Source organism: Delphinus delphis, chromosome 5 (assembly GCF_949987515.2).
Source record: "Delphinus delphis chromosome 5, mDelDel1.2, whole genome shotgun sequence".
Classification (NCBI taxonomy): Eukaryota; Metazoa; Chordata; class Mammalia; order Artiodactyla; family Delphinidae; genus Delphinus; species Delphinus delphis.
In genome coordinates, this window is record NC_082687.1 from 38,144,928 (window position 1) to 38,159,436 (window position 14,509).

At 37.8% G+C, this 14,509-nt stretch overlaps 1 protein-coding gene across 6 annotated transcripts in view; it reads left to right on the plus strand.

Annotated features, from left to right (window-relative positions):
• The window catches only part of WDFY3 (WD repeat and FYVE domain containing 3), a 261,777-nt gene that overhangs the window by 26,214 nt on the left and 221,054 nt on the right, over positions 1-14,509 (plus strand). For all 6 annotated transcript variants that reach the window (XM_060012227.2, XM_060012222.2, XM_060012224.2 and 3 more), the window contains exon 2: positions 6,156-6,249. The gene's annotated coding sequence lies outside the window, so the exon portion shown is untranslated. The remainder of the gene's footprint in view (positions 1-6,155; positions 6,250-14,509) is intronic.

The following is a 14,509-nucleotide window of genomic DNA, read 5'->3' on the forward strand; positions in this document are numbered from 1 at the left end:
TGGCTACAACATCTACTGAAGTCTTTGAGTTATTGTTGTTATCACTTAACTATTGAAGAAATATTAGAATGATTCTTTTACATCAAGAATCTAGCTATTGTCTCCTGATTATTTATTTTCTTTTGTAAACTCAGAAAGATTGTCATATTTAGCCCTAAGAGTGTAACTATTCATTTCTTCATTCAAAAAATGTTTATTGAATGCCTACTATGTGCTGGACCCCTTCCTAAGCATTGAAGATGTAGCAGGAAACAAAACAAAGCTCTTGCCCTTGTGGATTTTATGTGTTTGGGGGAGGAAATACACAAACAGGAGTAGAAGTGAAATAAACGAATATTAGTAACATTGGAGATAAATAAATCAGGGAAGTGTGTTAGGGATGCTTGGAGCAGAATAGTTACAGTTTAAAATAGACCGAATAGGAAAGAGTTAACTCAGACATTTGAGCAAAGATCTGAAGATAGCAAGGGAGTGAGGCAGGTGGAGATAATCATCTCAGAATAGCTTTGAGGCAGAGAGAACAGTAAGTGTAAAGGCTCTGAGGCAGAAGTATGCCTAGCCTGTATAAGGAATAGCAAGGAGGTCAGTAGGAAATGAGGTCAGAGGTAATGGGGGCTAAATTATGTAGGTTCTATTTTGCCGTTTTAAAGATTTTGGCGTTTATGAGATGAGAAGCCATTGGGAGATTTTGGGCACAGATGTTACATTATATGATTTATGTAAGATTATCAGGATCACTGTGGCTGCTTTGATGAAAAAGGGCTGAAATAGGGCAAGGGTAGAAGTTGGGAGGCCAGTTACTAAACTATGGAAAAAAATCCTAGTGAGAGATGATAGTTACTACTACAGTTTCTACGTAGATGATGAGAAGTAGTCAGATTCTGGATATATTTTGTATATAGAGCCAGTAGTATTTGCTGATGGGTTAGAAAGAAGAGTCGGAACTTGAACTTCAGCGATCATGGAGAAAAGGAGAAATAAGCAAAGGAAGCTGAGGAGTGGCCAGTGAGATAGGATGAAACCAGGAGAAACTAGGAGAGTCTTTGTTCTGGAAGCCAGGTAAAGAAAGTGTATCAGGGCTTGATGAGTCATGCCGATTGCTGCAGATAGGGCAAGAAAGATGAGATCTGACTGGCTTTTGGATTTTACAATATATATGTAAGTAACTGGTGACTTTGGAGTTTCAGTGCTGTGTTCGGGATCAAAAGTCTAATTGGAGTATGTTCAGTTCGAACTGAAGAATACTTGAAGACCGTAAGGACAACTCTTTTCTGACTTCTCACTGAAGAGGGAATCAAAGAAATTGGCCATAATCTAGAGGGGTGTGTGGGGTCAAAAGCTTTGCTGCTGATGTTGTTTATTTTCTAATGATTGGAAATACACACACACACACACACACACACACCAGTGGTTCTGCTTTTATTGGGAGGGCAAAATTAAGAAATTGATGACAAAGGAAAGAGAAGTGGGACTTACTAGAGCAACTTCCTTGAATAGTAGGGACATAACATCTAGTATTAAAGTGAAAGAGTTAGACTTTGATGTGGTTTCAGAAAGTTTAAGCACAGTAGAAGGGTACAGATTCAGGTAAGTGGGTGAGTGTGGTTCTATAAGTTCTTTTCTGATTGCGTACATAGGAGTCAACGCCAGCATTGTAGAGTGATCTCGGATTTTATGTGGCTTCCAATTTTTTTTTTCTGTGTGATGCTGTTCATCAGGTGATCTGCCAAGAGTCCTGAGAAGCCATAGGAGGGCTATAGCCCTGCTTGTTAACTTTTGTTTTTCAGATATTTAGCTTTTTGTTACTCTCTCCAGTTTACTTAACACTCGGGAAGAGATTCCTAAAACTCTTTTGGGGATATCTGGAAAAAAAATTTTTTCTCATTGATCTTCAAAGTGTATGATTCAAAGGTCCTTAGAATTTACCAGCACAATTTTCATGTTAGGTATAAGAAAACCAACTTAAAGACATAGTTAGGCCAAGGAGGTACAGCTAATTGTCTAGCCAAGCCTGGAATACAGGTCTCTTGTTCTTGTTTATATAATTTAGTTTTGAAATTCAATTTTTATACCTATGTACATATACATTCATACTCAACGTTTTGACAATAAAGCTAACTTATTCTAAATTGTAGCAAACCAAAGCATGAAATAAAAACACTTAAAATGTCAGAGTCAAAATGTAACTCTGTCTAAAATGTGATTTAAATTTTGATTTGTATAAAATGGATACCTGAAATTATATTATATTGCATATTGTCATTAGAATGCACTGAAATCATATCAAAGCATTTGCCCTTGGCTAAATTTATATTAAAAGATTACAAAACAGGATCAGTAATACACCATTTTAAATTTCTGGTACTTTAAGACATCTGTAGATTGTAATAAAATACAAAAATGGGTTGAGAAAAGCAGTGGTATTCTAGCTTGCTGTTTCCAGTTCTGTCTGGCTTTCTGCTCTTTCTGCTTCTTTATCTCAATACTTGGCTGTACCTGGTAATTCAAAATGGATAAAACCAAATAATCAGCATCCAAAATACATATATAATTTCTATGAAATAATAAGTAAAGGGCAAAAAACTAAGGAGGAAGTGGCCAATAGAAATAAAGAGGCATTTCATAAAAGAGGAAACATGAGTTAGCCACTAAACCTGAAGAAATGCTCAGTATCATTAATCAACAGAAAAATGCAAATTAAGACTACAGTTAGATGGTTTTACACCCCCAAATTAAGAAGTTGGCATTACTAAATGTTGGAGAGCATGTAGATCAATATGAACTACCTGGTGCTGATGAGATTATACATTGCTAAACACACTTTGGGAAAAAGAAAAATTGGCGACCTCACGAAAAAATTGAAAACACATATATTCCTCAACTCCTAGGCAAGTACTTAAGAGAAACGTTGGCACATGTGGAACAGATGTGTATGAGAACTTTCATAACAGTAATGTTCATAATAGCAAAACGAAACAAAACCTGGGGAGAAAATAAGGTGCTATCATAAAGAGAATGAATAATTCAGTCATGGTGTATTTACACAATGTAGAGTTATTCTGTCCTGAAATGAATGGACTACAACTATATGCAACATTTAGTTGCATATGTATCATGAATACATCTTGAAAACATAATATTGAATGAAAAACAATGAAAGTGTTGTTGAAGGATATGTACATATGTGGTATGCTTTCTAAAAATCAGAGGAATGATAAACACAAAACATAGGATAGCAATTACAGAGGACTGAAGATGAGAGAGGTGGCGTATAGGACAGGGAAGAGCAAATCAGTAAAACATGAGCAACTTATATTTAGGTTCTCGTGTTGGGTGACAACCAACATGTTTTACGTAAGTTGGTAGTTAATATATTAAAAAAACAGTGCAGGTATATTCTCATGTTACGATTTAGGAGACATGTCATCATTTCTGCCTACTTTCTCACTGCCAGTTGAATCCCAAACATCACTCAGAATTTCACTAGAGGGATCTTGTTTTAAAATCTTATATCTCATTAAGCATGTGTCTGCCATCTGACAAGCCACTCAATAACAACTTGGCTGAATAACTGAATGAATGATTTGGGAAAATAGTTCAGAATTTTTCTTAGAAACCACCTAAGAGGTAGATTTCTTTTTTAAATAAACTTATTTATTTATCGTTTTGGCTGCATTTGATCTTCGTTGCTGTGCATGGGCTTTCTCTAGTTGTGGCGAGCTAAGACTACTCTTCGTTGCAGCACGCAGGCTTTTCATTGCAGTGGCTTCTCTTGTTGCAGAGCACGGGCTCTAGGTGCACGGGCTTCAGTAGTTGTGGCACGTGGACTCAGTTGTTGTGGCTTGTGGGCTCTAGAGCGCAGGCTCAGTAGCTGTGGCGCACAGCCTTAGTTGCCCTGTGGCATGTGGGATCTTCCCGGACCAGGGCTCGAACCTGTGTCCCCTGCTTTGGGAGGCGGATTCTTAACCACTGCACCACCAGGGAAGTCCCAGAGGTAGATTTTTTTTTTTTTTTTAAGAAGTGGATTTATTTAGAGAGAAACACACTCCACAGACAGAGTGTGGGTCATCTCAGAAGGTGAGAAAGGCCAAAACAGTAATCATTTGTAACTAATTTTTTTTTTTTTTTTGAGATATGCGGGCCTCTCACTGTTGTGGTCTCTCCCGTTGCGGAGCACAGGCTCCGGACGCGCAGGCTCAGTGGCCATGGCTCACGGGCCCAGCCGCTCCACGGCATGTGGGATCTTCCCGGACCGGGGCACAAACCATGATCAGCTAGTCTTTTTTTTTTTTTTTTTTTTTTCGGTACGCGGGCCTCTCACTGTTGTGGTCTCTACCGTTGCGGAGCACAGGTTCCGGACGTGCAGGCTCAGCGGCCATGGCTCATGGGCCCAGCCGCTCCGCGGCATGTGGGATCTTACCTGACCGGGGCACGAACCCGTGTCCTCTGCATCGGCAGGCGGACTCTTAACCACTGCGCCACCAGGGAAGACCACCAGAGGTAGATTTTTAAAAATACTTTTTCATAAGTAGTGAGATAGACAGCAAAACTAGGTTATTGCGAAACTAGGTTTTTGAATAAGAACTAACTGTATATTTGAGGGCAATATTATTGATGTTCGAACTATTGTACTAATATCACAGAGATTAACAAACATATGACAAGAACAAATAGTTGATCAGTTGATCAGATTAACAAACATGACAAAAACAAATATTGATGTTTGAACTATTGTACTAACATGATTACAGAGATTAACAAACATATCACAAAAACAAATAGTTGATCAGAAAAGCAGAATGTCGTTAAAAGATGAATCTATTCTTAGGCATAACTTTTTAGACTTAGAAAGCCCATGGGGATTAATCCAAGCTCCTCATTTTTTAAAAAAAAATTATTTATTAATTTTTGGCTGCATTGGGTCTTCATTGCTGCACACGGGCTTTCTCTAGTTGCAGCAAGTGGGGGCTACTCTTGGTTGCAGTGCGTGGGCTTCTCATTAAGGTGGCTTCTCTTGCTGCGGAGCACAGGCTCTAGGTGCATGGGCTTCAGTAGTTGTGGCTTGTGGGCTCTAGAGCACAGGCTCAGTAGTTGTGGCACACAGGCTTAGTTGCTCCATGGCATGTGGGATCTTCCTGGACTAGAGATCGAACTCATGGCCCCTGCATTGGCAGGCGGATTCTTAACCACTGTGCCACCAGGGAAGTCCCCAAGCTCCTCATTTTTGAATAAAGGAGCTTTGGAACCAAAGAAGTAATTGATTAAGGGCATAGAACTTGTTAAGAGCAAAGTTAAGAAAGACCAGAACCTATATCTCATCATTTGTGTGCTGGTGTTTTCATTTTGGAATATTGAATGGTAAATAAAAGAAATAGTTAAATATCCTATATGAGACATGCTAAATAACTCGAGGTTGGATTATAACCATTGAGTGAGGAAGCACTGTTTTTTTTTTTTTTTTTCTTCCGGTATGCGGCCTCTCACTGCTGCAGCCTCTCCCGTTGCAGAGCACAGGCTCCGGACGCGCAGGCCCAGCGGCCATGGCCCACGGGCCCAGCCGCTCCACAGCATGCGGGATCCTCCCAGACCGGGGCACGAACCCGCGTCTCCTGCATCGGCAGGTGGACTCCCAGCCACTGCGCCACCAGGGGAGCCCTATTTTTTATTTTAACTTAGAACATATCGATTCAGCTCTATACCACATTTATCTTCAACTACTCCTAGAGAAATAACATGATTTTTTTTTCTTTTTTGCTCATATTTGGTTCTCCAAAAAGAGACATTGTGATCTATGATGTACGGATGAATACTGGACTAGAGTGGGAAGAATTAGGTTCTGAACCTGGCTCTGCCACTAAATAACTGTGTTGTCGTTGATTCTTTGCATAACTATTCCTGGTCTCGGCTTCCTCACCAGTAAAATAAAAAAGCTGAACCAGATGGTCTGTAGAGATCAGTTTTGAATGACTCTATATTCTCCTTTGAAGTTTGAATAGCAGATTTTATCTATCTTAAATAAAGTGTTGTCTTGTGTTCCAGTATGAAGCCATTGGCAAGAAATAAGGAGGTAAAGAGAGAATTAGTAGGAAATGAACAACTCATAAAAAACATTCTGAAAATAAACTGGGCTTTCTTTTTTTTTTCTTTCATCACAGGTATAATACTTCTCCACGTCTGCTTCAGGAAGAAAGTGCCTGCCACTCCTATTGTTTCTACGCAGGTTCATGCCAGCCCAGAACATAGAATCAGGTCAGTTTTAGGATTGTTTTGTCTGTTGAACAAGAAGCCAGAAACAGAATCATGATAATCTTTGCTGCCTCGTTGCATTGTAACTGAACTGTGACTCAGAAAGGCTGGGTTTTAATCCTTCTTTACCACTGATGACTGGGTAAACTAGACAAACCTCCTTTCCTGGATGGCTTTTAGTTTTTTGCACCAAAAAAAAAAAAAAAAAAAAGATATATTGGAATATATTTCAGTTTCAGTTCTGGCTTTAAAGCATCATACTTTTATTGTAGACACCTACATAGAATAAAATCATGTTATTAAAGTTTTTCCTTTTTTTCCTGGAAAAATCTAGTTGTAAGCACAGGCTTTGGAACTCTTTATTGTATTATAGTAACTTTGAGTGACTAGTTTGAATAATGAACTATGTTGTGAGGCACTTGAGAGTACTATGGCTACTTAGTTGCCTGAGTTTTAGTATTTTACTTTGCTCTATTGTTACTGAAAAGTTTATTTATTTTTAAACAACAGAAATTTATTTTCTCAACAATTCTAGAGGCTGGAAGTCCAAGATCAGGGTGTCAGTGTGGTTGGATTCTGGTGCAAGCTCTCTTCTGACCTGTAGATGGTCACCGTCTAGCTTTGTCCTCACAAGGCAAAGAAAAGGAGAAAGAGAGGGAGATCTCCCTTTACCTCTTCTTATCATATCAGTTTAGGGCCCCACTCCTATGACCTCATTTAATCTTAATAGCCTACTAAAGACCCTATCTCCAGATACAGTCATGTTGAGGGTTAAGGCTTCAACATATGAATTTTGGGGGAACACAGTTCAGTCCATAGTAGCCACCTAGTAGTAAGATTGCTGGGTTGTATGAAATCTGCACTTTCAACTTTTCTAGATATTTCCAAATTGATCTCTAAAGTGGTTGTAATAATTTACACACCCCTAGCAAGTATATAGATGATGGGATTTTTTTAACTAGAAGAACTAAAAAATCCCAAATGGAAGATAGAGGGTATAGTCTTTTGTAATTGCAACTTCTTTTTCCTGTTCCACCAATGTCTGGAAAGTCTTCCAAATAGCTGTTTAAACCTTGGCTTCTGTTAATCAGTTCTTTTGTTTGTAGCCATGGTACTACATGGAGTGCTCTGTTCTCCTCTTTTTTTTTTTTGAATTACTAGTCATTCGATAATGTTCTTGAGCTGTAGAGAGGGTATCTTTTTGACCATGTTAGTTCTCTATTGATTGCATGTGACTCAGTTCAAATTAGCTTAAGCAGAAAGGGGAAGTTATCAGCCTTTTGGGCACACCAAAGGATCCAGGGCAGAAATGCAGCTGGGCTGTGCAAGGAGAACCCAGGAATCAAATGTAGTCAGGTCTCTCTCAAGCTCTCAGTGGCATGCCTCTCCTGTGCATGTCTCACTCTCTTTGGCTTTCTCCATGTTTCCATTCTTTGTCATGGGAAGCGTGGTCGCCACCACTGCCCATGATTTATATCTTCTAATTCAGACTCCCAGAGAAAGGCTTACTCTTAAGTACCTAATCCCAAATATTCCAGAAAAAAACTCTGATTCCCTGCACAAGTTTGCAGTGGCTGTCTTGCCATCTTTGTTTCAAGACCTGTTCTCTGAAAAGGATCTGACTTACTCCTAGTAAAATGCAGATGACCAATAATATAGTATTACTCCTTCCAGTTGTATTTGTTAAGCTAAAGGTGTTTTTCTAAATGTTAAGCTAACGCTGTTTTTCCAAACTGTGTGGAAGTGAAATCTTGTGTTCTAGTATATAAAAATGATTAACCTAGATGCAAGAAAAGTATTAGGAATTGAAAGGTAGTGTTTTAGGTTTCAGGGAGTGGAAGAAAATGAGTAACTATGTAGGTAGAGGAGGAGGGCAGGTAGATAGTCAAATATATACTTCTAAGGTAGCAGTGTTACAAAGATTGAATACAGCAAGTAAAAGAAAAGCCTTTCTATTTGCCTTTTTCGAGAAAAGATTTGAAGGTAGAAGAAAGGACCATTAGGCTTAGTCCCACCTCAACTACTAACTATGATTTTGGATAAATCACTTATTCTCTGTGTAGCTCGGTTTACTACACCAGTTTCTTCATCTTAAAAATGGAATTGATGATAGTGGTGCCCCAGAGGGTTCTTGTGAGGAATTAATATATGTTAAGTGTTCAAAACAATTCCTGGCGCATCAGCAGCAGCAGCATCAATTTTTGAAATGAGTCAATTACATTATATGATTGCAGGAGTCCCAGCTAACTTAAAAAAAAAAATCTGTGGTCTAAGATTTTCTGATACAACCTTATGTCTTTTTTCAGAATAAAGACTTAGAAGCTTTGTCCATCTACTTGAGTCCTGCATTGAGGCTAATTTTGGTATTGCCAATAAAAGTCATTTTGAATTCAGTGTATGTATTAGTTCTTTTTGCTACATGTATTAATTTGTTAAGGTTGTCACAACAAATTACCACAAACTGAATGGCTTAAACAGCAGAAATTTATTGTCTCACAGTCTGGAGGCTAGAAGTCTGAAATCAAAGTGTCAGCAGGATTGGTTGCTTCTGAGATCTATGAGGGAAGGATCTGTTCCAGGCCTCTTTCCTTGACCTATAGATGGCCACGTTTTCTCCATAGCTCTTCGCATTGTCTTCCCTTTATGTGTGTCTGTCTCTTTGTTCAAATTTCTCCTTTTTATAAGGATACCAGTCATATTGGATTAGGGCCCACCCTAATGAGCTCAGTTTAACTTGATTACCCCTGTAAAGGTCATGTCTCCAAATAAGGTCACATTCTGAGGTGCTGGGGGTTAGGACTTCAACATATGAATTTTGAGCAGGACACAGTTCAAGCCATAGCACTACATAACAGATTACCCCAAAAGTTAGTGACTTAAAACAACAAACATTATCTCACAGTTCTTGTGGTCAAGAATCTGGGTGCCGTTTGCTGGGTCCTCTGGCTCAGGGTCTCTTGCAAAGCTACCTTTGACACGTCCGCCAGGGCTGGTCTCATCTGAAAATCCTAGAGGGGGATCTGCCTGCAGTTCACTCACATGCTTGTTGGCAGTACTTAGTTCCTCACTGGTTGTCGGGCCGAAGGCCCCAGTTCCTCATGTTGGCTGTTTGCCAGCAACCTACTAGTCCTTGCTGTGTGAGCCTTTGGTTTTTGTAGTGTAGTCTTGGAAGTGGCAACCCATCACTTTTTCCCTATTCCATTCACTAGGAGTGAGTCATTAGGTCCAGTCCACACTTAAGGAGAGGTCCAGTACACACTTACACAGGGATGTGTATCCCAGGAGGGGAGGTTATTGGAAGCCATTTTGAAGCTCCCTACGTAGACTATAAGAATGAAGAAAGAAGAAAATATGCTAAGTGGAAAAATATATAAATTATTTAATATTCAGGAAGCTTTAGTCTTAAACTCTAAGCAGAAGTTTATCACTTTTGTGCCATATAGCTTTGTAATCAGAAAGTACCCCCTCACCCTTAAAAAAAGGAAAAATCTCTTATCATTTCCTTTTTTTTTAAAGCAAAGAGGAGTTAATTTTGTTCCATTTCATCAAATTTGTTATTTTTTTAATCCTATGTAGAATTCTTCAAGTGGTACCTGAATTTTCACTTTGCTGAGTAAAACCTGGTATTTCTCATAAAATATCCAAAGGCCTACCCTCGTTTCCCTAAAATAGTTAAGAGCAAGGGTCGTAGGTTATTGAGTACTTTAATTTTATCAGCTTTTCTGTGGTCACTTTCTACAACTAAGTTATAAAGTGTGAGAAATTATCAGACATTTGTGAAGATATTTAGTATACCAAATTGGCTAAGGGAAATGCCCAATTACAGTTACTTTTACAGAATATAGTGGCACAATCATGTATACTTCATTTACCAGCTAGTAGTTCTCAATATTTGTATTGATGGAAAGATAATTGGAAAGTGTTATGGATTCATTTTTGTAATCTTTGTTTTGGAAGGCGGTATAGTTGTGTTTCTGGAAGCAAGATTTGACCTAGTTGGCATTATCTATATAAGTTAATCTAATGGGTGTGTGTGTGTGTGTGTGTGTGTGTGTGTGTGTGTGTGTGTGTTTAGCACATGGAATAACAGTGTTTTAGTAAATTTAGTCTAAGAAAATCTCATTCATTGAGAAAAGATTGTCTTAACTCCTTTAGGGTAGATTGAGCATGTACTTCTAAAGCATCTGATTACATGACTGAATTTTATAAGGAGTTTTAAAATTATAATTATTTGTGAATTACTATAAATATATATCATACATTTTAGTTTAGTTATTATTAGAAATGATGAGACTTATTTTTAAATCTCAGTAGGTTTGGAACTCAAAGTTCCCTCATACTGTACAGAAATTAAATGAGTATGAATTCAATAGAATTTCTATGTGATATCCCTTTATACTTGTTAGGGGAATGTAGTTTAATAGAAACCATACAAAATTTTTGATTTAAAACTTCCTTTTGACACACATAGAGTGGACTGGGGAATTCATTCTTATAGTTGAACAAATGGTAATGGTTTTTCGTAGAAAAAAAGCAATGTTGCACTGATATGGCAAAGAGGAAGTTTTAAACTTAAACTCTTAGTATTTTGCATTACGAGGATATTGAGCTAAGAGTTTTGTTTATAATTTACTCCCTTGTTTGAAAACTTCTGGGAATAGATTTATGACTAGATTTTGGGCTTTAGACTATATATGAGAAAAATAGTATAGCATTTTTTGTCATTTAGAAAACTATTACCCACAAATGAAAGTCTGTAGAATGTATTCTTTCTAGAAACATATATTAAGAGAGTTTAAAAAGTTCAAAGAAGGGAACTCAGTGCAGTATAAAAAGTGCAGATGTACTTAATGTGAAGCTTAAATTACCAGATTTAAAAGGTTTTTATAATCAGAAAAAATAAGTTGAAAAGTAAAGTAGCACTACAAATTGGAGAATTGAGATTTAAAAATTTAATTCAATTTTTCTTTATTTTAAGAAATAATACTTAAAGTTTGCGACTTAAAAATATGAATCATTTTAATCATACTTTAACCCATGTTGTGAAACTTTTTTCTTTTTTTTCCCTTAGACTTTTGGTTTATTGTCTAGAGCTTACCGTTTCTATGACTATATCATTGAGTTGATTTTGATCCTGAATATCACTTATTTGGCTCTTGTTTTGAGGTCAAATTATGCATCAGTCTTTATTGACAATATGTTAAAAAACTGTATAAAATATTAAAAGTAGATATAAGAGGGGATAACTGCAGTGTGTAATATGTATTAAGGTTCAGTTTCCAAACTTAGTCATACTTCCTGGTTTAAATCTTGGTGTCATTGCGTACAGCTGTTTGCCCTAGTATAAATTTCTTAATTTCTTATGTCCTCATCTGTTAGATGGGTTTATTGATAGTATTTAATGGACGTTCATAAGAGTTAAATGAGATAATGCTTGTAAAGTGCTTAATATTGTGTCTGGCACATAGTAAGTAAAAGCTAAATTCATGTTAGCTGCCATTTCTTGTTACAAGCATCGGCCTTAAGTCATTTTTACTTATGTTTTTGAAGGATAGAATATAAGCAAAATGATGTCATGTTAATGATAATATATAACCCTTAGTATTCAGTTGATTGATTACATATTTTATTAGCATATAGACTTTATTTTTGAAAAGTAGAATAGAGTTTACATAAAAGGTTATGAGTTTAGAGCCATCACCAAAATTATTGACTTAAAAGGGGGGAGAAAAAGGGAATGGAGCAGGTAAGTGTGCTGTTTTTGCTGTAGGTCTGAGGAGAGATTTTGTAGTCACTAACAACAGTTTTTTAAAAAAATTGGAAACACTAGGATGTCAGCTTTTCATTTTCATTTTCTTTTTAAACTTTAACTGTTAGCCACTCTGTTCTGGTTTTTGTTTTGTTTTGTTTTGTTTTGACCTGGGGAAAAAGAGTGGGAGAAGGTGTGCCTGTTTTTTTCCTAGTCTTACAAAGGATATATCCTTTGGGTCTTGTGTTCCCAGTGGTAGGAATGTCCCTTGCACCTCAGTTTTATGAAGACCTCTACTAAAAGGTATCTTTAAGTATATTAATCTGGTTGTGAGATGACTGTGGCTGCTTCGTAGCATCCTAAGAAAGCTAAACTCCTCCGTTTAGAAATAGGATCTATGCCTAAGTTGGGGGAAATAGGGAATTTAGGAGGAAGTTTCTGGCTCAGGTACATTTGCTCCTAATTTGGTCAAACATCAGCTCTATCTTCGCCTGAGGACATTTTTGTTGTGTGTGTGCTTTATATAAATGAAAACAAAGAAGACCCGCTGCTCTCCTAAGAGCTTGTAAATGGAAAGTGTTATACAACATACATGATATAGAAGGAAAGGGAATGGGGGAGGGGAATTCTGAAATATAAGCTCTAAAGCTGTTTTATTATCTTCTTTGTGTGTAGTCGGGGAGGAGCTTTAAAAAGCCTAACCCAGAATCATATTTTGAAAGTAAAGATTCAGTATCTCTTGACTGAATGAAGGATTGTCGTGAATATGTCTATATGCTGAAGCAGAAGGTGAGTTAAAGAATTATTTGATTTCAAAATGTATAGGGAAGGAAGTACAGGTCCTTTTAATTTAAGTTGATTTAATTGTTTGCTTTTTAATTTTTTACATAATCATTTTGGGTCTTTAAATACAGATTAGGATATTTTGGTTCTTTCCTCTTCTAGATAGCTGAAATTATTTGTCATAGTCTGTTCTCTCTTCCTTCCATCTTCCTTCCCTTCCTTTCCTTGTTTCCTTCCACATACTTTTTGACCTTTCAGTTGGTTCTTTTATATTTGGTCTTAACCACATGTTTTGTAGGAAGCTGTTTTTCTCCTTATGGTATCCCTAGCTCTTTCTTAACTGTATCATTGCCTAGTCCAAAAAACCCCAGATGAGTGAATTTTTGTAGTTACCTCTGAACCAATCAGAATTCATACTTTATGAGAGCAGTTACTATTTGTTTTATTTTTTAAATCTTTTATAATTAAAAAAAATCTTTTAAAGATTTTTTACCTTCCTCTGACATCAGTAGATTATCCTGTGCTTTGCTGTATCTAAGTGGGCGTTCTGGAAAAAGGGCTTCCTTTTTCGGCCAGAGTTGGTTGAAGGAAAGCTTTTTTTTTTTTTTTTTTTGGCGGTACGCGGGCCTCTCACTGTTGTGGCCTCTCCCGTTGCAGAGCACAGGCTCTGGATGCGCAGGCTCAGCGGCCATGGCTCACGGGCCCAGCCGCTCCGCGGCATGTGGGATCTTCCTGGACCAGGGCACGAACCTGTGTCCCCTGCATTGGCAGGTGGACTCTCAACCACTGCGCCACCAGGGAAGCCCCAACTGTCATTTAATTCTTTAAGCAATATGTATGGAGAGTAAATTAAACAACTTTGTGGCATATAAAAGTTTTTACTGTACTATTGGACAGTATATTTACATGCTTAGACCTATAGAAATCCAAGCAAAAGAGACCATCTGTCAACTGAATTGACCTTTGGTATTACTTCTCTGTCTCTCTCTCCCCCCACCATCCCACCCCCTCCACAGGCATGCACAAACAGTTAAGATTTTTATTAAAAAATTTTTTTATTATTATTTTTTTCACCGCACCGCACGGCCTGTGGGATCATAGTTCCCCAACCAGGGATCGAACCCACACCCTCTGCATCGAAAGCTCGGATTCTTTTTTTTTTTTTTTTTTTTTCCAGTACGCGGTCCTCTCTGTTGTGGCCTCTCCCGTTGCGGAGCACAGGCTCCGGACGTGCAGGCTCAGCGGCCATGGCTCACGGGCCCAGCCGCTCCGCGGCATGTGGGATCTTCCCGGTCCGGGACACGAACCCGGGTCCCCTGCATCGGCAGGCGGACGCGCAACCACTGCGCCACCAAGGAAGTCCGGAAGCGCGGATTCTCAACCACTGGATCTCCAGGGAAGTCCCAAGATTTTTAAATTAAAGTTTGAAGGACAAATGTTACTTGTTACTGAAAGAGTAAATATGGTGATGAAAACAAAATTTTTGTGGGGAGAGCAGACCATGCCAAGACTTATTTAATCTTCAGTACTTATATTTAGTTTTCTTCCTTTTGATTTTGTTTTCACTGCCTAAAAGTACAGTTTCATAAAAACGTTCCAGTTCTAGGAAAAGAGGATGATAATTTCTATAAACTGGAAAAAAGCTATAAGAAGTAAGATTTTTGCCCTGAGGAACTAAATTGTTTAATGAACTCTTTAATATATATTTGCTATCTTTTTTTTATATTCTTA